Genomic DNA, 27,361 nt, shown 5'->3' on the forward strand with positions numbered 1-27,361 from the left:
AGGCAACCTTTTGTCTCCTGTCACTAGCGCCATCTCATGTACTTTTGTGACCAAGAACTACATCATGGACATGGGCTAAGTGGTATCCATAGCAAACGCTGGATGCCTTGCCCTTTCCCGCAACGACTAGGCTACTTCAATGTTGTCACTTGATTTACCTTTATGCCATGGGCTCAATGTGGCCATTCCTCTAGAACTGTGGGCCTCCTCTACAAACCTGTGCATGGCCTCTGCCATGTATTCATCTTCCTTTCTTTTTAGCTCTTCTCTTTCGCTCATCTTCGGCCCTCTTGGACTCTTTTTGGGCCTTTCTCTACTCGGTCCATTCTTCCCTTGTCATCGTTTCTTTTGTCTCCTTCTTTCGCTTTGATTGGATTCCCTTTGTCTGTGCCTTTGGCTCTCCATAGCCGGACTACATCTTCTGCTCTTCCTTATCACTTATGGTCCTTTCGCTCGACTGCACTTGTTCATGGTGGGGAAATCGGTCAAGGGTTTCTCCTACTCCCTCTCCACCTTCCTCTCTGTCCTTCAAGGCCTCATGGATGATGGCCATTAGGATCCCACCGAACCTGATGGTGGATGCTTTGGACGAGGACTTCTTTCAAACTAATCTTGTGTGGAGGTCGGGGATTCTCCTCCTACTAACATTCTACCAATGGTCAAAGCTTTCAATAGTTTTGCACACAAAGGTGTTCCAATCGATTTCGTCTCGGGATCTTGATGCATGCTCTCTAAAAACGGCACCCCGATTCTGCTCATAAGGGCATTGTACCTTTGATTTGAGAAGAGATTATGGATCATCTTTGCCTGCAGCTTGATCTCATGATGTGGAATATCCGCTAAACTTACCCCATCCACTGTGCATACGGCATCCTTGTCCATCCCTAGCATGTTGTACATATCCATTTTTGGGCGTTGCTCAGTCTTGCTAGTTGAGCCTAGGGCCCTCTCCACCACCTCTTAGGGCTCAACTCCCCCTCTACTTGGTGGACTTCTTTCCCTTTCCTAATTGTCACCATGCCACAGTTCCTTTCGACATTGAAGCTCCTCAGAAACTCTGTGCATTTTTTGTAGTTGACCGCCTGCCCAACCTTTTCTACGTACTTCTGCTAGGGCTACACTGGTCCACAAGTCATTTTATGGGTGGATCTTCCATGCTCTAGGTTCATGGCATGCTTGAATGTGAATTGGCTGTAGCCCCTCATTTCTACTACCAAGCCATACTTAGCTTGCTTTTCCTCTGTGAACGAAAGCTTGTTGCCTTTATCCTGCCCTACCATTTTAGGTTCCTACCACATATCATGGTTCACCATTAGTATTCCTAAGACATTATCTTGGAAAATAAATAGGAATAGATCATGATTTTATGGCAAGAAGAACATGCTTTAAGCAACAAAAAGAATTTCCCCTTGAGCAATTCTATCAATTTCCAAGATCTTATGACACTTTTCCTTAATTTCACATTTCTTCATGTTGACCTCCTCCCCCCCCCCTTCGGAATGAGAAGAATCCTCCTGGGATTGGACATGGGAGAGACAAGACATTTAAGCACCATAGGGTGCTATTTACTTAGGCATCATCCAATTATAGAAATTAGGGTTGTATTCCAATTTGGCATGACGATCGAGAGTATGAGGGTTAATGCGTACTTGGGTAATGTAAGTCAGGACATCGGTTAGAAAGTCACCCGAGTTGATACGGCTAGCCACATGTAGCTCTTCTTCCATAAGGATACGATCAATGTAAGGATGGGCGAAGACCTAGTTGTCTAGGTGTTTGGAGCGAGTGGTGTCCAAGACCCTAAACGAGGTTGCTGCTGCATAAGTTGGGTCATACTCAATTGTCTTGATGGCACGTCGCTGCTCAACATTAGTCATTATTTGAAAACCCCGCTTCTCCCATTGGAGACGTAGGCTAGCCCATTTTTGTAGGAATGAGGAGTTAGAGTCAATGAGGTGAGTAAGTTCCTCAATCTCAATGGTTGACACAGGTCTTTGGGGCTTGCGATAGGATGTTATCAATCGTCTGATGAATGCGTGCTCTTTTGAGATTTCACCATTATCGATCAACTCCTTTGAGACTTTAGGGGATGTTACGATTATAAACTCGTATTCTTCCCAAGTGCAGGATAAGGAATGAACCTCAGAGGCAAGGGGCTCATTAAGCAAGTTGAGGTCAAGTCTTTCGTAGCTCCTAGTGAACTTGGTAAAGGTGTCATCCAAGAGCTTGATGCAAGTCACCAAGTCATCTCTCGTATTCTCAGCAAGGTCTTTGGCGATCAATAGAAATGAACGTCGCTCGTAGGAAGGCCTAAGACCTGTTGATGGTTGGGGTGGAATTGAGTTGGACAGTAATGGTTTGAGGGGTGGCAGACTAGGCAGTGCTGGATCTAAGGATAACTCAGTACTTTGATCCGCGTGTCCAGCGGTACTTTGGGGTACTAACGGTGGCTCCGGTGGCATGGATGATGCATTGCTTCCCTCTTCCGCAGCCATTGGGGTGCCAAGTTCTCTAGACTTGGATGATTCCAAGATATCGAGCTACTATTTTGGTCAATATATTGGTTGGTTCTTTTTGACCGCCTCTACAACTGTCTCTGTGGCTCTGTAGTGCTCTATACTTCATTTTTTTGGATTGCATTGTTCTACTTTTTTCAAGGAAGGTTGAACTTCACAGTCTTGGCAGAGGGAATATTCTATTTTGGAACTACAAGTTCTCCTTTCTTTGCCCGCTTTACCTGCATTATTGCGGCCACTTCCAATTCCACCAAATTGAAAGGAGGTTCTTAGGTCTTCTGTTGGGTATCAAGAGTAGCTTTCATAAGAGCTAGACTTGGACAATCTTTTGCAGTGTGGCCTTCTCCTTTGCATCGATTGCATATAAGGGCTTGTAATCCACAGACCTTCTAGGGTTTGGATAGTTTGGTGAGGTATGACCCTTTTCTCCACATCTGTAACACTCCACCTCTGATCTTTGGCCACTGCCAGACTGTCATCCTCTGTAACTCTCTGTAACTCTAAGAGAAAACCTCCTTGGATCAAAATTAGGACCGAACTCCCTAGGCTTTGGTCTAATGTCATGCATTGTCATTTTGGATTCTAGCATGCATCTCTTTTAGAGAGCAGATATCCTCTGCATGGTTCTTCCTCAAACAGTATGAATAGAAGGCTCCAGGAATGGTTGGTTTTTGGGTACATTCAGTAGCTAAGTGTCCCGCTTTTTTATGGCACTTTCCACACCATGTATTAGACTGCATCACATCTCTCCCACCCCCTCTGCTAGGAATGGATATATTGGCAGTATTCACCTTTAACGTGTGTAGCTATTCTGTAATGATATCCATAAGCTCTTTTTTTATACTTGCGATGATTGAGTTAGATAGTTAGACTTTCACATTTTCACCTCCTGGAGTACTTGCAGTAGGGTTTTGGGAAGCTTCTGTTATTACTGCATATACTGGTTGGCTTGATCCAAAGGGTCCTCTGTTCTAGTTTTGATTCACAGCTCCTATTGAGACTTGGGGTTGTTGATTCCAGCGGGTAGGATTCCATTGTTGTTGAGTCATCATTGGAGGAACTTTTTGGGGCCACTGTTGTTGTGGTTGAACCAACATTTGAGGCATTATTGTCTACCGCCACTATGGATTCGATGCATTGTATTGTGACATTGTTTACATCTGGGGGTACGGGTAGAGAACTGTCCCTAGGACTGCATTTGGTGGGTATACCATTCCTGGTATGGGAGGAGGTAAGACTCCTCTTCCTGAGGTCATTGACAACCTTGCTTCAACTTTGTCATATAGTCTTGCACCTTCCACTGTAGGTTGTAGATTGAGTGGTCTTCTCAATTCCACAAACTTGCAAACTTCTGGTTCTAGACCTGTGAGGAAAACTCCCTTCTGGATGCCTTCATCCAAATGATGGTTGGTCAATCTCTTCATTATGGATTCCATTCGTGAGACATAAGCTTCTACTCTTTCTCCAAAGGACTGACTTAGGTTCATGAACTCCTCTCACATATCCGCTCTTGAAAGCCTTCATGCCTGAATTTAGTGAGGAAGGTTGTCCCATGTACCAAAAGTTCCTACTGCTTGTCTCTCATACCACTAAAATGTCACGCCTTTGAAAGTGGCGGAAAATATTGCTAACCAATGCTCAAGGGTACTAGCATTGTTAAGCCACACATGCTATCATAAACTCAACTACATGAAGATCAAGATTTTCATTGTACTCTCCCTTTAAGATGGGCAATGAGACTACATTTGCTGGCATGTCATCAATATTTCTAGGATGGATTTGACTAGGAAGGGAACCTTGAGTCACCATGGGGACTTCTGTAAATAGTACTTTTAAGGCATCAAAGGAGGCTTCTACTACAAGCTCATCGGGAGATAAGATCCATTCGAGGAGCTTGATTATGGAGCTACTGTTAAGCTCATCTACTAGTGTCATTAGAAAAGATTCACCTCAAATTCTTATGTTGTGAACAATGAAAGTATAAAAGCTTGTAATATCAAAGCTTTTGAATTTCCCTTTCCTTACTAGGTAGCCTGCCTTTGAACACAGGCTAGTCGAGCTATATTTTGGTTCACCAAGCAAGGCTTGCGATTACTTGCCATTGTCTTACATGAAGTGCTTGAAATGAAGGAATAGAAGTTCGATGGCTGTGGTGGTTTGAAGTTTCTTTTTGATCCTCCATGATGATAATGTTGAGACCATTTAGTAAGTTTTGAGCTTAGGTGTCAATATGAAGATGATATTAGACGTTCAAAGGATGGTGGCCTGATTTTTTTTCTGAAATGGATGAGATGTCAAGGAGTAGCAAAAAGGCGTCATCATTGACGATGCTTCCTTTAAAAAATTTCTAAGAGGAAAGTATCAACGATATTTTCTAAAGCTTTTTGAAGTTTTTTCTTCATTGGCACCTTATAAAAAGAAGCAAATCGATATTCTGGAGGGGAGCTTTTTCTTAAGCTTTATTAAAGACTGCAATGGACGTGGAGAAGAAAAAGAACCACAGAGGTGAAGAAGGACGACGACGGGGATGAGGGAAAGTCTGCATTGAAGCATTGGCAACGCTGCTGCGATAGAGAAGTCGAAGGGAGAATGTGGTTGCGACAGAGACGACAAAGAAGAAGCGAAAGGACAAGGACAGGGACGAGAGAAAGACTGCATCAAATCATCAATGGATGTTGCTATGAACGGGGTGACAAAAGCGAGAAGAAGAACGACGAACGTTGCTATAGAATAGTGACAACCACACAGGGATGATGAAGCTGTGAAGTAAAAAGGAGCTCGACAAATTCTTCAGAGGTCAAAGGCTGGGAATGAAAGTGTCTCTGGAGATTCCAGTTCTCTGCACGACTGCAGTGTGCGGCCATCGACATTTTCTTTTGCATTGAAAGCTTCCATATTAAGAGACGATGGCAAGCTTCTGATCGTGTTTCAACCAACTAACGCCTCTCAGAACCATGTCAAACAAACTCAAGGTGCAGGAGCTGCGACCTGCGACCTGTGAATGCGACAGAGGTGCAAAGGATGATAAAGCACCCTACTACTATATTTCTAGTTCATGAATACAAAAATTGCGGCAGCAGGCGATCTAACATGTGAAAGGATAAATGCTGAAGTAGAGAGGTGTTGTCTCGGCATCAATAGCTTTTTTATGCTGCCATGCTGTGACGAAAAGTGTGGCTTACATAACGCTTGGGTGCTTCTAGCGATATTTGGTTAGAAGTTGAAGGTGGCAAGTTCAGCACTGCTTTTGAGTTTGTGAGGGAGCCCAATATGGGGAAAACGTAGAAAAATGGGAGGAATGGGCTTGCAATATGTTGAGGAAAACACTGCACCACAAAGAATTAATCCGCAAGTAGAGCTCTCCTCGGGTGAATATGAGAGTGTGTTCGGATTGGCATAAAAGCAATATAAAAATCTTGGTCTACGTAAAGATCAATCGGTCCATTAGAACCAAATGGTCTTGGTCGTGTGAACCATCATCATTGTATACTTTATTTTGTCAAGTCACACCATCAAATCTTGAGTGAAATTTCAATCTTGAACTCCTATGCTATGAGTGTTAACTCCACTTTACCTTACCTTATCCATGTGTCTATTGTTCATGAATCTTGACGATACCTTTAGACCATGATCTTGCTTTGAGATACTCCTTGTATCTTGACTTCTTATTTACCTTGAATCGATTATTCTTCATCATCCTTACTCCTATCTCATAAAGTGTCCCTGCGGCGAGTGACTTCATGAACCCCCCATGCGAATCCCGTGCGACACCTAGTGAACCCAATGTGAAAGCGTTGCTTCGAATTGTCGAGATGGGAGACTCTTCAAATACTCCACCCACTTCATCATCAAGTGCTTCTTCATTTTCGACTGATGAGATAAAAAATTTATTGCAAACTTTTTCTTCGGCTATTATGATGCAGAATCAGCAGATGCAGTTATCTATGCAGCAGCAGTAGCTACATCAGTAACAATTGGATCAGCAATGAATGATGCATCAAGAACAAAAGCATACGCATGGTGCAATGAAGGTGATCGAGGTTATGGTAAGTGAGTGTAAATTATTTGATGGCCGCAATGTCTCAGCCTATCTTAAAGCTTTTGAAAGCCAGATACACTTCTTTGGAGTTTCTACCAACTGGAGCAACTATTTTCTACGGCTTGTCACGCCTACTTTGCGGGTTAGAGTGACTGATTTATTTGTGCAAGATTCAAACTGAAATGTTTTCAATAAGACTCTCAAAGATGACTATTTTTTGGAGGATTATGGAATTGCTACATGGAAGACATTCAGAGAATGGGTCTATCAGCCCAACAAAGGACTTGTTGATTTCAAGTTATTGCATGAGTTTGAAGAACGTTACAGCCAATTGGATGCACTTGAGCAAAGAGCCCTAAACTCAAAGAAAGTGGAGTTATTATTGCAGGCGGTTGGTCTTGCACTTCGAGACGAGTTGGGAGAGCTTCTTGAAGACCGTACATAGCCTATGGGATTGAAGACGGATTGGCAAGATGCTATTGATGCGATTTCCACATTGACGAAGAGGCGAAGATGGAAGGCTCGCTTACAAAATGGTATGCAAACACCTCTAACGATGTCTTCTCCTACCTCGATTTCTCCTATTGCTCCTTCCACTTCTTCTCCTACTTCTAATCCCATGTCTATGCCTACTTCTATGCCTATACCTATGCCTATTCCTGCTACAGTTGTCATACCATCTTCCAAACCGATTATCGAAGACATGGTGAAAAAAATTTCAAAGAACTTGAAAGATCTTCAAATTAAGATGACCAAAAGAGAGCAACAACCACTTAACCTAGCTCCAACTTCTACCCCAACCTCTTATACTCCTATGAATTCTTCTAGAAGTGATCAAGTTTGTCGTTACATATGGTGTGTTAGTCAAAACCATGAGTGTAAGGACTATCAAGACTTTGAAGAGGAAAAAAGACTAAAGTTGATGGTGTGGAAGGACATGATGATATGTTTTGGAGATATAGAGCAACCGCTTAAAACAAATTTTGGCAAAGGAGGTACGAAGAAATTATTGGAGGAATCTTTCTTATGTTCTTCTTATGTGAAGCAAGGGCCGACAAGAGAAGTTGCTACCTATGGTCTTCAATTGGAGCAGTTGTCAAAAGATAAGTCTCATTTATGGTCTTATGCACTGCACGCAGAAAAGAAAGGTAAAGCTTCATCATCTGAACTTTCATTCATAGGAGATGCAATTAGAAAAAGATTGGATGGAATGATCGCGTAGATGTCTTCTCTATCTATGCTTACATTGCAAAATCTCAAGGATTTGAAGCACTTGTTGAAGAAAAGGACAAAAGAGATAATAATCAACCTGAATGATCGAAGAGGGCAACTAGGAGGGGTGAACCGGTTCTTCAGCCTTCTTCTTCTAGACTGGAGCAGAGTATGGCCGATGTACAAAAGCCAAAAGTACAAGAAGACCAAAAGGCCCCAAAGATAAAGGATTCAAAGCTAAAAAAGAAACCTGGATTCAAGTTGCTATCCAACATCAAGACGACCATGGACTTGAAAAAGGTACTTGAGGTTCAAATTCTTAATTACAAAATTGAATTTACACTTGGAGAAGTTTTGGGGATTACTAAGAGAAAGTTTGATGATGTTATTATTGACATCATAAAAAGAAAACGGTAAATTATTGAAGAGCCAATGCAGGATATGATCCATTGAGAGGCTTTAGCTGTTGCCGAGGCTATTCTCTATGGGTTGCAAATTGAGGAGATTGATTCAGAAGAGGAGTCTACAATATTGAGGAGTCTAAAAATGGAGCTCTATGTATGCAGTCCAAGGAGTCTCTTCATTCTTTACTTTAGCCCGTACAGTATGATGAAAGCAAAGATATGCCTAGATTGGTGCCTTGTAGCTATTTTTCTCGAAGTCACTGGGCTCGTGCGACTACAGAAACTGTTGTCAAGCTTGGTGAGACTGAGACGTCTTGTGTTTCTCTTTTGAATCATGGTTTTGAGATTAATGCCATAGTGTGAGGTTTATATGATACTGGTAGATAGCCAGTTGATGTGGATCATGGTTGGCACATGCGTGCGGCCAACAACACTGCAGGAGATTTGTATGATGCTTGTCCAAATTTGAAGATTTCTATTGAAGATGTGGGTGAATCTTATCATTTCTTTGTATAGAACTCTTGTTCTTATCATATTATTTTGGGGTAGCCATTTATTGCTGAGTCTCGGATGGAGACTAAGGTTCTGGATGATGGGTTTACCTATGCACAGATCCAAAGTAAGGATGGGAAGAGAGCTATCCACTTCATGACCGTTTGCATCAATCATCAGCGGAATAAAGATTCTTTGAGGGATTCCTCTCTTCCAGCAAGGAGAGCCAGATTTTTGCTAGGTACCATTATCTTGGGGGACGATAATGGTACGAGTCAAGGAAAGCTCTCGCCTCCTGGCAGCAGCAGTTTTTCCTCATGTGTTTATGGTGTATCCACTAAAAGTACTTTGTGTTTTCAACATATTTTTGATATGCCTAGAGCTGCCATGTAGTATGTAAAAAGAAAAGAAAAAGAATTTATGATTGCATGTGTTTTGTAGGAAGAAGACTGGATAGATGATCTCTATCATGGCCTTTCATGCTTAGATACCATGGAAGAACTTTCGGTATTGCTAAATGGTAACAATCAAGAGTTGTCACATATCTTACAAGTCCATTCTCTAGTGATGGTAGGTTGTAGCAATGAAGCCAAAGTTCAGACAAAATATAAGATAGTTGACAAGAAGGTTAGACCAGTTGTTGCAAGACCACTACCTTTGGACAGTGACGAGATGATTAGGAGAGCTGCTATGCAACCTCCTTTGCGAGATCCTGCAGGTATCAAACATAAGTTTTCAGCTGAGACGTTAAAAGAGATGAAGATTGGGACCAAAGATTTTCTGCTTCCTGAAGAGGTAAGATGTTTTGAAGAGATGTTATGTAGACATGAAAAAGCTTTTGCTTTCTTTCCACATGAGATTGGATGCGTTGATCCTAGGGTTGTGACACCTATGGTTATTTTTACCATTCCACATGTCTCTTGGAATCTATGGTCTATTCCTATACCGAGGGCTCACTTGTGCAAATTGGTAGAGCTTTTGAATGAGCAGATCAGGATGGGAATTCTAGAGCCATCTTCAGCTCCATATTCCAATAGGTGGTTCACAGTGTAATGAAGGAGACCTAGGAGAGAGAAGGAGAGAAGGGAGAGGCTGCAGAGAGGAGAGAGAAAGAGGAAGAAGATAAGAGAAGAAGAGAGAGAAAGATAGGAAAAGCGAGAGAAAGAGGAGGGAAGCCATGAAAGCTAGGAGGAAGGAGAAAAGAGAGACTTGATTATTGATAACTGATGCCCTAATTGGGTCTCTCAACACCTTATATACCCTGTCAGTATAACTGGGTATTCCCATGCTAATCCGTGTCCTATCTGTCTATCCCCACTCTTTTACATTCCATCCCGACCCCGAAGGTTTTTGCCCTCAAAAACAAAAAGAGGACCTATGGCTCACAGTGAAAAAAAGGGGGGGTTGCAGAGTACTACTCTGCTCAGCATTACAAAGGGGAATATGGGTATGGTGAAGTATAATCTCATGTGGAATCGGGGCGTAGAATTGCGTATATGATGTATATGACATGTGCAAGTTGATAACATATGAGTTTGGCCTCCAATTCTTGATAATTAGGGCCCTAACAAATAGTGGACAGCATGCTGTCCAGAACAGGCCTGTTGGAGAAAACTGGTCATAACTTCCTATGGGCAGCAGCTCCGATTGAGGCGTGTGACATGTCAAAACGAAGCTCATGAAGCGTATTTTCAGGCCATATAGGTGACACTTGACTGTCATTAATGTAGGGTAAAAACCATTCTAAAATAGTATGCTGTCTGTAAGTTGTCTGCATTTCAGACTGGGGCAAATTTAGCTACTGCTCAATCAAAATTGCATCCTTGGAGTAGGAAAAGAACTGCATTGGTGAAATGCTGATCAGCATAGGGATTTTCCAAGACCATTCCGTTCCCTGGGATCAAATGGATAATGTCCATAATAAGCATCAAGAGCGCAAGGGTCATCCATACAAGCATGGGTCACCATACTACCACTGGGGTCAAAAGGATAATTGTGATCCAATGCATCCACTGTATCATAGAAGTAATTCATGGTGTCATCGTGAAGCACTGATGGTGGCACAAGATCCTTACCAACCCATACGGTAGCATGCATTGACTTATCCATAAACTCATTAGGAACCAGTAGGTCAAATCGGACTGGAGCAGATGAGGCTGCAATCAATATAGCATTCAATGCATCAATCCCTAGGCATTTCATGTCCATGAGTTTCACATGTGTGGCTATTACTGGGCATTCAAAGGTAAGAGCCTTGGGCTGATGGGGCATTTTCTCATGAACCTGTGGCAGTGAGACGCTCTCATCATGGCATCGTTCTTGAGAAGTATCATGTGGCTCATAAGGATCCGCATGTTGCTTATAGTAATAATCAAGTGGCTGATGATATCGAGCACTCCATTGCTCATAATGACGTTGCTCCCCATGTACATACTCATATACATTTGCCTGAAGTTTTCCATGTACATAATGCTATCTAGATGGTTGTCCATGTATGTGACCAGAATGTAGTTCATAAGAACATATATAGTCATCAGATACATGCTGCTCAAAATATTCACACTCATCATATGCATGTTGACTATAAGTAGGTGCATGTACTTGCCTTTGCACATCGAACCCATGCCAATGGTCATGGTACTCATAATGTCCATGAGAATGCCCATACATGCCTTGCTGACCAAAATGTCCATGGATGCCATGCCACCTATGCATTATATGTGGACCAAACTGATTATTAGGGCCTTGCTGTCCAAAATTTCCATGCTGCCCATGTGCACCTGCATTGGGGCCTTACTGCCCAAAATTTCCATGCTGCCCATGCAATACATGCAAACCAAAGTAAACATTGGGTCCTTGCTGCCCAAAACTGCCATGTGCATGCTGCCCATGTGCATCCTGCATACTATGCTGCCCAAAATTTGCATTTTGCCCTTGCATATAGCTTCCACTATGGGGGAGCTGTTGTCCCAAGGATGGGCTAGAAGGGTTCGTCATAGGTGATGGGGGAATGGGTTCATCATGTCGCATAGGGGGCTCACCTAGCTCATAGGTGCTATGGGGAGGGCCATGTGTGCCACCAAAACCTTGTGGGTTACGCCCGGTCTCCAAGGTAGAAGGGGAGTTGGCCTCACGGGGAGGGACATGCTCCTTGGGCTAAGCCGAGGAGGGTGCGATAGAGGGGATGAGGACGCCCATGCGCTTGATGAGTAATTCCATCTTGGCCATCATCTCAGAATGACGCTCATCTTGGAGGTTTTCCGTCTGCCTATGGCATTGTTCCAACTCTCGATGCCAGTCGGCATGACGGGTCTCATGTTGGCATAGGGTATGGTTGAGCATAGAGAAGCGGTCCGCGTCTCGGGGGCACCCTCTTCAAACATGTCTTCACGATCCTCTTGGGTTGAGCTAGGACCATTCATTGAGGCACAAGAGTCCCATATTTCACGCTAGAAGTCCTCTTGGGCCTTTGCTTCACCCTTGTAGCATGCCATCCCCAGTGCAGTCCACTAGACCTCTTGTTACAGAAATGACGATATCTTGAGCTAGAAAGTTCCGACTTGGGTTGAGCTAGGATCATTCATTGAGGCGCGGGAGTCCCTTATTTCACGCTGGAAGTTCTCTTGGGCCTTTGCTTCACCCTTGTGGCCTGCCATTCCCAGTGCAGTCCACTAGATCCCTTGTTACAGAAATGAAGATATCTTGAGCTAGAAAGCTCCGATCGCCAAAATTTTTTATTCAAATGAAAGCTCTTGATCTCCTCTATGACATTATGTAAAAATATATCTGACAATAAATGATCAGAGCTTTGCTGTAATCACTTTTTGTGGGCTGACTGTGTAGGACTGCTACCTGTCCCACAGTACCTCTGGGCACAAAATTGAGTGTATCTCCCAAACCGTACGACGGAATGGGGAGCTTTTTAGTTCAAATCAAAGGGGAGGATGCCTTTCGAATCAAGCTATGGAACCCACACTCAATCACACAAGAAGGCTTTGCTGTAATCAACTTTTGCGGGCTGACTGTGTAGGACTGCTGCCTGTCCCACAGTACCTATGAGCACAAAATTGAGTGTATCTCCCAAACAGTAGGGCATAATGGGGAGATTTTTAGTTCAGATCAAAGAAGAGGAGGCCCTCTTCGAATTGAGCTATAGAGTACACACTCAGTCACACAAGAAGACTTTGTTGAAATTGACTTTTGTTAGCAGTTCCTTGAGTCTACATCCCTGCAATACTTTGCAACGTCCATGCATCACTGTGCGTGGAAACTATTGCCAATATGAACCAAATCCTTGCTGATTAGGGCTAATACATTGCCAACAAGAGCATAACCTTACCAGACATGACATCTCAAGACCAATCATAAGCATCATTACCAAGATTGCCAATCAAAGGCATCGGCTACAAATGCAAGTAGCACAAGCAGTTCGAGTCCTGAAGATCTTCTTTTGTTGCATATTTGGCTCCAATTACCCTTGATACTACCTGTGCTAGTGACGCGTTTACTTCTGTTGCATACAGTGTGACTCTCCTTACTGATTTTGCTACTCTTGACTCCTGTGTTAGGGATAGGCCAACCTTAGAGGTGTGGTGATCATCCACTCATCACAACTCACTGGTTCAAATGAAAGAAGTGGCTGTAGATCTGGCCAGAGAGTGTATAAGCTAGAGCTTTGAGAGGAATAGCTACCAGCTTGGTGGTGCCTCACTGATCTGCAGCCCCATAATCTGCTTCTTTCTCTATGTGTCCAACACCTGCAACTAGCTCTGTAGTTGTGCTACCAAAAACTAGGTACGAGCTTTAGATACTACTTCTTTCATTCTTGCTACACATGCAACATGCAGACATTGTTGTAATCTCCAAAAGGTCTTCCACCATTGCTTTGGTCATTGAATAAAAGAGCCAGTGAAATTAGGAGTATCGTCCGTAAGGAATCCAAACAGTGGCAAAGTCAAACTAGAGTGGACCATCACAAGCATACAATTTTATTATTATTATTTTTTTTTAGCAACATCACTATGGATGGAATACACCATACGGTGAATTCTTCCTGAGCTGGTACTTTGACCTACTACTTGCTCATGGGGAGAGGATCCTCAGTCCATTTTATCCCCGAGTTGTAGCTCCAACACTGCATGTGGCAACTCTGTATGCTTGTGATTATACTTATGTTGCTGCCCCACTTGTTCCCAATTCAGAACTAGAGCTTCTGGAAGCCAAAGCTATAGCTATCATGCAAGGAAGGACTCAAAAGGGAGGACTCAGATTTCTCTTTCCAGTTGTGATCCATCCAAAGCCTGAAACCTCTAACCACTGCTTCAAGGCCTCACTTGTGGCATCAAACCATTAGATAGATGAGCCCTACTTCCAGATCGATTAGAGCTTCCCATTGGTAGTACCCTGCATCTCCATCATATGCTTTGTTTTTGCCAACTGAGGATGGGGGATTTCTGGTTGTTCTTGCAAATGCATCTAATAAGTCTTTTCTTGAACGAGTCACAGATAACATCTTGGGCCTCCCTCAATTGCCACCTCTCACATGCATATTCTAGCAACATGGGGGGGCTACAAGCATGAGGGTTTTGTGGAGGTCCTAGAAGCTCATCAGGAGAGCCCAGAAAATCCCAACTAGTTTCAGGGTACTGCAGATGCTGTCAAGCAGTACCTATGGCTTTTTTGAGGAGCAGCAAATCATGGAGTTCTTTATCCTGGCAGGAGATCATCTCTATCAAATGGACTACCAGAAGTTTATCCAGGTTCATAGAGAGACAAATGCAGACATCACAGTAGCAACATTGCCAATGGATGAGAAAAGGGCTACAGCATTCAGATTGATGAAGATTGATTCTGAGGGTCGTATAGTGGAGTTTATTGAGAAACCAAAAGGCGAATTCCTAAAGGCTATGAAGGTAGACACCACAGTTTTAGGATTGGATGAGGAGAGAGCAAAATAACTTCCATATATCGCCAATATGGGGATATATCTTGTCAGCAAAGATGCAATGATCAAGCTATTGCGAGATGATTTTCCACAAGCAAATGATTTTGGCAGTGAGGTCATCCCTGGTGCTACATCTATTGGGATGAAGGTGCAAGCTTATTTTTTTATGGGTACTGGGAAGACATTGGAACCATTGAAGCATTCTACAATGCTAATCTGGGAATCACCAAGAAACCTCTTCCGAACTTTAGTTTCTATTATCGATCAACTCCAATTTACACTCAGGCCAGGTTTTTGCCTCCTTCAAAGATGATTGACGCTGATGTTATTGACAGTGTTATTGGAGAAGGGTGCATTATCAAGAATTGTAAAATTCACCATTCAGTGGTTGGACTGCGGTCGTGGATTGCTGAAGGGGCTATCATTGAAGATGTTCTTCTTATGGGTGCTGATTATTATGAGACAAATGAGCAACGAGATGTTCTTAGATCCAAGGGTAGTATTCCAGTTGGCATTGGGCACAACTCAGACATCTTTGGCCATCTTTTTTATCGCAGTCGAACTGTTATATTTGCAAAGCAGGAGGGAAGCACTCTGGAAACTAGTGCAGAATTACTAGGGTCCTTGGCTCTGAGCATTGATGTCAACACCCTCCTGGAAATCAAGGCCACTCTCAGCAACTCTGATGGTGCCATCCTATGTAGTTGGGATGGCAGTAGCTCCCTCAGGTGAAGTTATGGCACGTCTTCTGCCCATGGCCATCAAAAAGGGAAGAAGAGCCTTTGTCGGGACTGTCCAAGTCACCTCCTCTTTGACCTCGCGTCCTACCTCACAGCTGCGATTCATTCATCACAAGCAGGAAGCGTTCTGGTTTTATCGTTTCCTGTCAATTATCTACAACCACATCATCAACCTGGGGCATTGGACAGAGGACATGCGGGAGGATGTACTGGAGCCTATAGACTAGAACAACCGCACCCTCTTGTAGGACCCCACCATTGCAGATTATAGTATCAGATTGGCAGCTTGCAGGGCTTAATGGCAGCATTCCGCCTATGCTTGGCAAGCTTTCTTTCTTACAGAAACTGGATCTTAGCTCCAACAAACTTGTGGGAACCCTCCATGTGGATCTTGGCACGCAATAGCCCATCTTTGGAGGTCCTATATTTGTGCATCAACACTATCAGAGGTCTCGTACCTTCTTCTATTTGGAACCTCTATGGGCACGTAGTGGAGCTTCATCTGGATCACAATGCTCTCTCTGGGAGCTTTCCCTCTCTAGCCACTACGAATAGAGAATGCTCTTTCTTGTAGAAGCTCGATGTGGACAGCAACCAGCTCTCAGGTTCCATATCCTCCTTTCTGGGAGACTTCAAGAACTTGAGTGAGATTCTCCAGTGGTATGAGTGTGGGGGCAAGCTCGTTTACAGCCAATCCTGGCTTTGTGGACCTCCATTATCCATAGCATGCAATGGTAGTGGAAAAATGGTCAGTTTGGTAGTTTGCTTCTAAACACATCCAAAGCTTCTATGCAAACTCCAAGAAGGCTGCCATCTCTAGTACCCCCTGATTCCTGTGGCCTTTCAATGTTGTACCTGTCCTGATGTACCTGTGCGCCTGAGTAACTAGGGTTTCTAAACTAAAAAGAAACTAAAACTAGAGGGAGGAGAGAGAGAAGGAGGATCAAAGACCGGAGCTCTGATACCAACTGTAATGAAGGAGATCTAGGAGAGAGAAGGAGAGAAGGGAGAGGCTGCAGAGAGGAGAGAGAAAGAGGAAGAAGATGAGAGAAGAAGAGAGAAGAAGAGAGAAGAAGAGAGAGAAAGACTAGCTGAAGAGAGAGAAAGGCAGGAAAAGCGAGAGAAAGAGGAGGGAAGCCATGAAAGCTAGGAGGAAGGAGAAAAGAGAGACTTGATTATTGATAACTGATGCCCTAATTGGGTCTCTCAACACCTTATATACCCTGTCAGTATAACTGGGTATTCCCATGCTAATCCATGTCATATCTGTCTATCCCCACTCTTTTACACACAGTTCCTAAGAAGAATGGGACACTCAGATTCATACAGGACCTACAGCCAGTAAACAAGGTCACTATTCGAAATGTTGGTGCTAGACCTATTGTGGATGAGTTCGCTAAAGCTTTTGTTGGACATTCTATCTATTCACTCAGTGATCTTTATTTTGGATATGGCCAGTTTCAGCTTGACCTTGAGAGCAAGGATTTGACCACGATGAAGACACCTCTAGGCCTTGTCCGAATGTGTACGCTTCCGCAAGGAGCTACTAATTTGGTTGCCCATATGATGAATGGGATGAACAAGGTTCTACGAGATTTTATTCTTGAGCGTACTATGCATTTCATTGATGACTTACCTATCAAGGGTTGTTTGGAAGAAGGTAAAGATGATTCTTTAGATGACCATGGATGCATATTCTTTGTGGCTTCACATATTAGAGATTTTGAGAGGATTCTTTGCAGTGAATTTAACCTTGTCAGGGTTGCAAAGTAGTTTTGTAGGATACATTGGATGGAAGAAACATGAAGGAAATTTCAGGTTGATTGAACCCACAAAAGATTTATTCAAGGCTTGGAAGGGAGATAAGATCCATCTAAGGAGCTTGATTATGGAGCTACTATTAAGCTCATCTACTGGTGTCATTAGAAAGATTCACCTCAAATTTTCTTATGTTATGAAGAATGGCAAAACTTTGAAAGTATAAAAGCTTATAATATCAAAGCTTCAAAATTTCCGTATCCTTACTATGCAGCTGCCTTTGAACATAGGCTAGTTGTGCTATATTTTGGTTTGCCAAGCAAGGCTTGTGATTACTTGCCATTGTCTAACATGAAGTGCTTGAAAGGAAGGAATAGAAGTCTAATGGCTGTGGTGGCTTTTGAAGTTCCTTTTTGACCCTCCATGATGATAATGCTGAGACCATTCAGCAAGTTTTGAACTTAGGTGTCAATATGAAGATGATATTAGATGTTCAAAAGATGGTGGCCTGATTTGTTTCTGAAATTGATGAGATGTCGAGGAGCAACAAAAATACGTCATCGTTGACAATGCTTCCTGAAATTTTTTTCTGAGAGGAAAGCATCAACGATACTTTCTCAAGATTTTTGAATTTTTTTCTTCGTTGGCACCTTATAAAAAGAAGCAGGTCGATATTCTGGAGGGGAGCTTTTTCTTAAGCTTTATAAAAGACTACAATGGACATGGGGAAGAAAAAGAACAATGGAGGTGAAGAAGGTCGAGGACGCGGATGAGGGAAAGTCTGCATTGAAAGATCGGTGACACTGCTGTGATAGAGAAGTCGAAGGGAGAACGTGGCTGCGACATAGATGACAAAGAAGAAGCGAAAGGACGAGGATGTGGACGAGAGAAAGACTGCATCAAATCATCGATGGATGTTGATGTGAATGGGGTGAGACAAAGGCGAGAAGAAGAACGACGAACGCTGCTACAGGACGAATAGTGACAACCATGCAAGGATGATGAAGCTGTGAAGTAAAAAGGAGCTGGACGAATTCTTCAGAGGTCAACGGATGGAGTGAAAGTGTCTCTGGAGATTCCACTTCTCTGCGTGACTGCAGTGCACCATCGACATTCTCTTTTGCGTTGAAATCTACCGTACTAAGAGACGATGGCAAGCTTTTGATCGTGTTTCAACCAACCAACGCCTCCCAGAACCATGCCGAACAAACTCAAGGTGCAGGAGCTGCGACCTGCGACCTGTGAATGCGACAGAGGTGGAAAGGATGATAAGGCACCCTACTACTATTCTAGTTCATGAATACGAAAATTGTGGCAGCAGGTGATCTAACATGTGAAAGGATAAATGCTGAAGTAGAGAGGTGTTGTCTCGGCATCAATAGCTTGTTTATGCTGCCATGCTGTGACGAAAAGTGTGGCTTACATGACGCGTGGGTGCTTCTAGCGATATTTGGTGAGAAGTTGAAGGTGGCAAGGAAGTTCAGCACTGCTTTTGAGTTTGTGAGGGAGCCCATTATGGGGAAAACGTAGAAAAATGGGAGGAATGTGGCTTGCAATATGTTGAGGAAAACACTGCACCACGAAGAATTAATCCGCAAGTAGAGCTCTCCTCGGGTGGATATGAGAGTGTGTTCGAATTGGCATAAAAGCAATATAAAAATCTTGGTCTACGTAAAGATCAATCAGTCTATTAGAACTAAATGGTCTTGGTCGTGTGAACCATCATCATTGTATACTTTATTTTGTCAAGTCACACCATCAAATCTTGAGTGAAATTCCAATCTTAAACTCCTATGCTATGAGTGCTAACTCCACTTTACCTTACCTTATCCATGTGTCTATTGTTCATGAATCTTGACCATGCCCTTAGACCATGATCTTGCTTTGAGATACTCCTTGTATCTTGACTTCTTATTTACCTTGAATTGAGTATTCATCATCATCCTTACTCCCATCTCGTAGAGCGTCCCTGTGGTGAGCGACTTCACGAACCCCCCGTGCGACACCGTTCTTGGTCTTGATTTTGCCTTCTCTCTTCTCGTGTACCTCTAGACTCGTTCTAGTTCTTGCCTCTTGATTGCGTCATTCATCAAGGAGTTAACTCCACCCAATTAATGATCTGTACTCAACACAACATAATCAGGGGAGGTTTCAGTCTCTATGGGACTCTCTAGCCAACATCTCTTCTACTTCTTGATTTTCTATGTCTCTAAATTCAACTTTGATACTGCTACAGAAGGGGAGATATTCCATTCTGAAGAACTCATTCTTCTGAGAGGATCGTTGTTGTGCCATCATCATAGTAATGCCAACTTTTGATGGTTTCAACAGTGTATGTTGTGAAGAACACTTTGTCTACCAACTTCCAGTGGGTTGCTAATTGGACAAACAAGAGATTTTCACTGCACCATGAGTCCCATGTGTCCTGTTGTTAAGCATCCATGAACAAATTCCAACTCTTTTCTTTCTCGTTTTCCTAAACTTCCATTGACCACAACTCCTAAAGCTTCTTCATAATCTCCCACTTAACGATTTCTAGAAACTTCTCAATGAATGTCAGATCTTCTATGGATGGTCATTCTCTCTATTTCTGCGCTTCAATTTGTTCCCAAACAATTTTCCACCAAGATGCACGTCTCTATTGCTTCAACAGAAAGAGCAAATAGTCTACCACATAGAGCATGCATCATGATGGTAATATGTTTCCGCCATTGTTGGATGAACTTCTTGTGGAAAATGGATTTGATAATAGAATCTTCAATTCTTCAGTGGTAGAAGGAACTTTGCAAACATCCATTGAATTCTTCTTCTCTTGGCAATGCCATTTTCTTCATTTTCAACCTCTTCTGATGCTTGTTGATAGTAGATTTCCTCGGCTGCGCACCAAAAACATGGAGCCTCAAAAGGAACACCAAGGAAATGGGGTTTCTACTACAAGAAAATCTATCTTGTATTATCAACAACCATCTTTTTGTCTTTTATATGATCTCAATAAAGAAAACAACACCAGGAACAAGAAATCTTCACGCAGCTTCATAGAAACACTTCTCCCACGGCTTTAACTTTAATAAAATCCATCATATTATTCATAAAATTATTTGATATATATTGAAAACACAAAATAACACTTCACTTTGAATGAAAAGATATCACATATGGTTCATCTTCAAAGATTCCATAGTTTTCTCTCACACAATCTCTCATAGGTAGATATATTATTTTGCATAGAATTGGCTATCTCTGAATCTCTCTCTCTCCCTCTCAATCAATAATACATCATCTTCTTACTATAATACTCAATAATCACTCATAATAACCCTTCTTTGGTTGTGGATTCCCCTTTCAAAAGGTATGTCTGATATAAAAGGTCACCAAAGCCACTACAGTGACTCTTCATATCTCATCACTGTCACGTTACTCCAGTCTTCTCTTGAGTCTTGAGCAGCTGCTTCTTCCGCTTCCTTGAGCTCTTTTGAACTTAAATTCACATATTTCCAAAGCTAGAAAACTTTCCCAAAGTCACACATACATTCCACATAACACTTACAAAGGTATACGGAACATGAACGGAGGCTCTACAGAAGCTCAACAGAGGATTTACATAAAGTCAATAGAAAACATCAAGACCTCATAACTCATACTAAAACCATTCCAAACTATCAAAAACCATTCAATGAGATTTCAAACAATCTCATCCTTCATCAATCATTACTCTATGCTTCATATAGAAGAAAAACATAACAAAACAGAAGCTAAACAGAACCAATCAAAACCTCATAGAGCCTCATATCTCTATTAAAAAACATCATGAGCTTCCAAAACATAATCAACCTCATCCAAAACACTCTCAAACACTTCAAAAAAACTAAAAATCATTCAAAATCCATCAAAAAATCAACCATTCAACCCTTAAAAACAATAAAAATTACCCAAAAAACCTAGTCATTTCAACATTCAACAAGGTGGCTCAAGTGGAACTAAGGGTTAATTGTTTGAATAAGTTTTCTCCTTTGCTTCTTTAAATCCCATTTGCATTTACATCCATTGGGAGAATTGAGACATTATTTGAGCATTAGATTCTACTAACTTGTCAATGGAAGCCTTTGTTTGGGTAGTTGAATCCACTAACTTCTCAATGGAAGACTTTGTTTGACTAGTAGACAAGAACCTCTACTCCACTCTTGATAATAGCTCCATATGATGTTGGGCATGTCTATTTTCATGTTCACACATTGTATTGTTAAGTGCACTGATTTCTCCATACACTTGAGACTCTTCAAGGCTCTCTTGGGGTATATTATCCAACATAGAATCGTTGATTTGCTGAGTATACTCATCCTGGGCCCCTTATTTTTGCATTTATGCCTTGCCATAATAGTGCAGTCCTGCAGTATCCCATGTCAAAAAAATGGCTATAACTTGAGCTAGGAATCTTTGATTCCCAAATTTTTTATTCAAATTGAAGCCAACAATGCCCTCTTTAAGATGAGCTATAGTAGTCTGTCCCTTACTTGTATATGGATCTATTCATGTATTGGATGTGGCTGATATACCATATGTATCTTTATGGCATCGTTGCCTTGGGCACACGTTCTTAAAAGAAATGAAAATATTTTCTCGTTTGTAGTATCTTATGTCCCTTGACTATAAATGTTTTGATTCATGTGATCATTGTCTTTATGGCAAGCAAACATGTAGTTCTCATAAGAAATCTAGTATCATGTACATGGGTGAGCCTTTGGCTCTCTTATTCATTTTGATGTATGTGGTCCCATGCCCTACCAATCACTATGTGGCATGAAGTACTTTGTGACTTTCATTCTTGATTATTTTTATAAGGTCTAGGCATATTCCATAAAAAGTAAAAATCCGATCTAGTGGTTATCTTTCAATGTTGCCTTGCTCTTTGTTGAGAACCAGTTGCAGTATAGGCTAAAATACCTAAGGTTAGATAATCAGGATGAATATTTCTCTGAAGCATTTGAGCAGTTTTGTGATGAGAAGGGAATTAAACATCAGTTGATCACCCCTTACACCCCACCTTAAAATGGTGTTACTGGAGCATATGAATAGGACGATTCAAGAGAGAGTGTGTAGTATGCTTAGCCAAGTAGGCTTACCACATCATTTTTAGGCTAAGGTAGTTACTATTTTCGTGCATTTGATAAACAAATCCCCATACATTGCTATTGATTATCAAGTTGCAAATGACGTATGGTCTAGAAAACCTCCATCATATGCTCATTTGTGTGTCTTTGGATTTGAGGCTTTTTGCCATGTTTCCAAGAATATATGAAATAAGCTAGATTCTAAATCAGTGAAATGCATCTTTCTTGGTTATGGAGATGCAAGTGAGATGGGCTATCAACTATGGGATCTATGTAAGCTAAGAAGGTCATTCATAGCCATGATGTTATTTTCCATGAGAAGAAGATGCACAAGCAACCTGAGCAGGTAGTTGAGGTACAGAGAGTGATATTTCAAGAGGAGCCTCATGTTACTATATAGCCATCTAGATAACTTGCAGTTGATATTCAAGTATCCCATGATCATGATGTTGGACATATGATGTAGAGGCCTCACAATCTATTTTGTGACAGTCTACTAGAGATAGACATTGGCATGCTTGATTTGCATCCTCCATGGACTATGTTATTGTAAGAGATGCTGGTGAGTCTCTTACCTATGATGAGCCCATGCACACAAAGGTGATAGTCACTCTTGGGAGAGGGCTATGCAATCAGAGTATGACTCATTGCAAAAAAATCATACATGGAATTTGGTTCCCTTGCTTGGTGGAAAGCTTACTTTTCCATACAAGTGCGTGTATAAGTTGAAGAGTATCCCTAGACATTCCAAGACACCCCAACCCAGCATATAAGGCTAGATTGATTCCAAAGGATTTTAAGCAAGAGCATGGTGTTGACTTTGACGAGGTCTTCTCTCCTATGGTCAAGATAACTACCCTATGCTTAGTACTAGCTTTGATTGCTCAGTTAGATTTGGATCTTTATCAGATGGATGTAAAGAGAGATTTCTTACATGGTGACCTTCATGATGAGATTTATATATAGCATCCTAAGGGCTTTGAGAAAAAGGTAGGGAATACCTAATGTGCAAGTTGAGAAAGAGCCTTTATGGCATGCACCTAGGGAATGCTACCACATATTTGATAATTTCATGCATTCAAAAGAATATACACGTAGTGATATGGATCTATGTCTCTATATGAAGAAGGCTTGTGATGGCAACCTTATTATATTGGCACTTTATATGGATAATATGTTGATTGCTAAGAGAGCTCATGATGAGCTGGATGCCTTGAAAAGTTTGCTCAAGAGCAGCTTTGAGATGAATAATAGGAGACAATGCTCATTTATTATTGGTATGTGCATCACATGTGATCGCTCTAAGGGGCTCCTTCACTTGTCAAAGAAGGATTATATATAAAATATTCTTGAGTGCTACCATATACAGGACGTTAAGACTATTGCATGTCCCTTACCTTTCCATGTGAAGGTCGCTCAAGTAGATTACTCCCAAACACATAAGCAGAAGGCCGAGATGGCCAAGGTCCCTTATGCATCCACATTGGGAAATTTAATATATTCTATGATAGCCACTTTTCCAGACATATCATTTTCAGTGGGGATTGTAGCATGCTATATGGCTAGACCTAGCTGGTATCATTGGGATGTCATGAAGGGTATCATGCGGTACTTGAAAGGCACTATAGATATGAGCATTTGCTATGGTAGCAATCAAGATATTATAATTGTGGGTTACACTGACCTCGACTATGTAGGACATGAAGATAGTAGGAAGTCCACCTCCAAGTATATCTTCACTTTTAATGGAGCTACTATTTCTTCGATTTCCATGGTGTAAAAATGCATGGTCTTATATACTATTGAGGCAGAGTATGTCTCATCCACTAAGGCTTGCAAAGAGGCCCTATGGTTAGGCTGTCTAGTGTGATAGACCTTGGTATTACTGTTACTCTACACTACATTTGGATTTCTATGAGTGTGATTCACCTAGCCAAGAATCCAATTTTCCATGCAAAGATGAAGCAGATTAAGATGTGCTATCACTTCATTATGGAGATGGTAGAGGGCAAGTCTTTTGAGCTTTGATTGATGAGAATCCTAGAGATCTACTCACTAAAAGTCTCTCAATGGAATGTTTTGTCTTCTTTAGGAAGATGATGGGAATAGGATGAGACATCTATTCCTCATCATGTTATAGTGTGTATACATTTGTATTTTGTCACTTTTTATTGTCCTCTCCTCACTAGAGACACATTCACCTTTAACTACGGGGTTGTTTTTGCGAGTAAAGGCACTTGTGCCTACACTTCCCTGTATTTACTTCACACATTATAATTGCACACATATATATTGCAAGTGGCAGGCGCCTATCACTATGACTTTATATTCTTTATTCTTTCAATGAAAATTGAATAAGGGAAGGCCAATCACAGATTGTGACTGTTGGAGTTTCCACATACGGTGTCTCTCTCTCTTGCTCTCTTGCTCCATCCACCATAGCTCTTGCTTTGCTCTTTCTTCCACTTATGTGCTTCCACTTAGGCTCTATCTTTCAAATTAGACCACCAATGCATGGATTGTATATTGTTCTACATAAGTAATTCTATTTAAAACAACAATATCAAATGGAAACTCCATCAAGCACTCTATAGATTGTTGTGCCTGCCATTGAAAAATGTTGTGATTAATGAAGTGTGTAAGATGAGAGGAGAATAGGTTAATAAAAGTAGATATTCTTATTCCTTGCACCACCAAGTCCTTTCTTTTCTTCTTAGTCCCACATGCATCCACTTTCCTTGTTGAGACATTTGTGAAGATATTCTCAATCATATCCCTATTGTCCACCACAAAAGTCTCATTAGGACACATTATCAATCTTTTTTCAAATATACCACAATACCCAAACAAGTATTTTTCTAGCATGGTATTTAGAATCATGAGGTTTTGGACACATTAGTTATCCCCACATATTAGTGATGATATCATATATATTGATTGATTTGCCATACACTGACCTCGATCCTTATTTTTGCAAATAGATAGAACATGTGCATGCATGATTCTTTCCATGGTGTCCAAACTTTTTTGTCTCATCAAATTAAACACCACCTTAATATATATTGTTTGGAATGATATACATAGCAATACGTATACCGCTCCTTCAATTTCCAAACAAAGTAAGGCTTTAATGCCTCAAAGTATCTAAGAGATATTTGTACTTCTGGATGGGCCCTTTTGAATCTTTGGTATAACTCAACCTATGACATTAAATATTCAAACTCATGAGGTTAGTTATTCATTTAAAATAATTATTGGTATTGTGTTAGAACATCTTGGTACCCTTATTTGGTACTATTTAATATAGTTTTGGGAATCCATGATATCAATTTGGTACTTTATAGTACTAATATGAAACTTTACATTAGAATTTTGGTACTATGCTAGGAAATACAATAGAGTACTAGACCCATTTAATAACCCTTTCAATTTCATATGGAACCAATGGTATACTATAGAATCAATTTGACAATTTGTAGAAACATTTTGGTACCATGGTAGGAAAAATAAAAGAGTACCAGATCTACTTGATACCCTTTTTGATTTTACATAGACCCAAATTTGGCATTGTACAAAAATAATTTGGTACTTTATAGAAGATTTTGTTGTGTTATGAAATATAACAAAGTGCTTGATACATTTGGTACTACAAAGTACCAATTTTGAACTTCATAGAAGCATTTGGTATTTTTATAAGAAATATAATATTATTAGAGCCATTGAATATCCCATTTGATGTTGTGCTACATGAATTTGAATACTTATAGTATCCTTTTGGTACTATTCTAGGGAATGTATTGGAGTACTAGATCTCTTTGACAATGTACATTAATTATTTGGTACTTCACAGAAGCATTTGGTATTTTAAAGTACCCTTTTGGTACTATACCATGGAATGTAATAGAATACTACATCCATTCGGTATTTTACATTTTCGATTTGGCACTTCATAGAAGCATTTGATACTTCAAAGTACCCTTTTGGTACTATACCAAAGAATTACTAGAGTACTAGATCCATTTGGTACTATATATCACAAATTTGAAACTTTATAAAAACATTGCCAATATTGTACAATGAGATACAATACATTAGAATCAAAGCCATTTTTTCACTCCATTCGACAAAGTATAGTATTTGATGATACTACAAAGTACCAAATTGTTATAACACTAGTAATATGCTAGTACCTAAACCAGATGGAATGTTCTAAAGATCTCCCTTATATAAAGTACAAAGTAGATGGACTCTAAAGATTATTAGACAATGCTCTAATTACATGAAAAGTGCTACTGAGTACCTAATGTGGAAGCATAGGGTGGTGCAAGGTACAATTCGAGCACCTTCATATATAAATATAGCTTCTCCTACACCAAATGTTTCTACAAGAAACAAATGATGTGCTATAAGTTTGCTAAAGGAATGTAACAAGCACAATGATATGTACTACATGTAGACTACAACACATTTGACACAAATAGAGGAATAAAAGATAATATGAATGTTTCAAATTAACCTATGAGCCATAAAAAATATGTGCATTATGCTTCACAACACTTTTTCATCCAATGTGCTTCCGATACATATCCTTTTTGTTGGGTGAAAATAAAATTTCTATGTCCGAAAGGCATACACTAGATTTCTTAGTTCAATTGTGATGATGTTGTGTTGAGGTAAGTATATTTGACGTGCACTCAATGGTAAAACTTCATTATCATCTTTAATCTCAAGACGAGAACTAGTTGCAACAATGTTTCTCTGATGAACATCCAAAATACTTGCTATTCTTGTATGGTTCATTTGTGTTATGCCATTAGCATTATTTGACACCATCATCAAAGATCGTCTATTTAAGAAGAGCTCCTGTGTAGAGTGGGGCACCTTGAGTTGGTTGAGCAAGTTATAGATATTGGATAGAAGAGTGCTCCCAACATTATTTATTGATGATTATAGATCCTAAAATTTTGAATAACTCTCTATGGACACTTATTTGTAAGCCTTAGTTTTTACTTGTGCTAAAACTTTATCATAGCTTAACATATCTCATTTCCTTGCTTTGCTTTATCCATCAAAGATGGATCTTTCAAACCATTGCTTTCTTTTTCTTTTTTCTCGGTTCTCTTTTCTTAGCAACCCAATACTCACACA

At 40.8% G+C, this 27,361-nt stretch overlaps 1 pseudogene; it reads left to right on the forward strand.

Annotated features, from left to right (window-relative positions):
- The first annotated feature begins 14,105 nt into the window (after window positions 1-14,105).
- Window positions 14,106-15,339, forward strand: LOC148009086 (glucose-1-phosphate adenylyltransferase small subunit, chloroplastic pseudogene; annotated as a pseudogene).
- Window positions 15,340-27,361: the final 12,022 nt, after the last annotated feature.

Source organism: Lygodium microphyllum, unplaced genomic scaffold, assembly GCF_053477565.2.
Source record: "Lygodium microphyllum isolate KBCC unplaced genomic scaffold, Lygodium_microphyllum_v1.1.10 scaffold_41, whole genome shotgun sequence".
In the NCBI taxonomy this organism is placed as follows: Eukaryota; Viridiplantae; Streptophyta; class Polypodiopsida; order Schizaeales; family Lygodiaceae; genus Lygodium; species Lygodium microphyllum.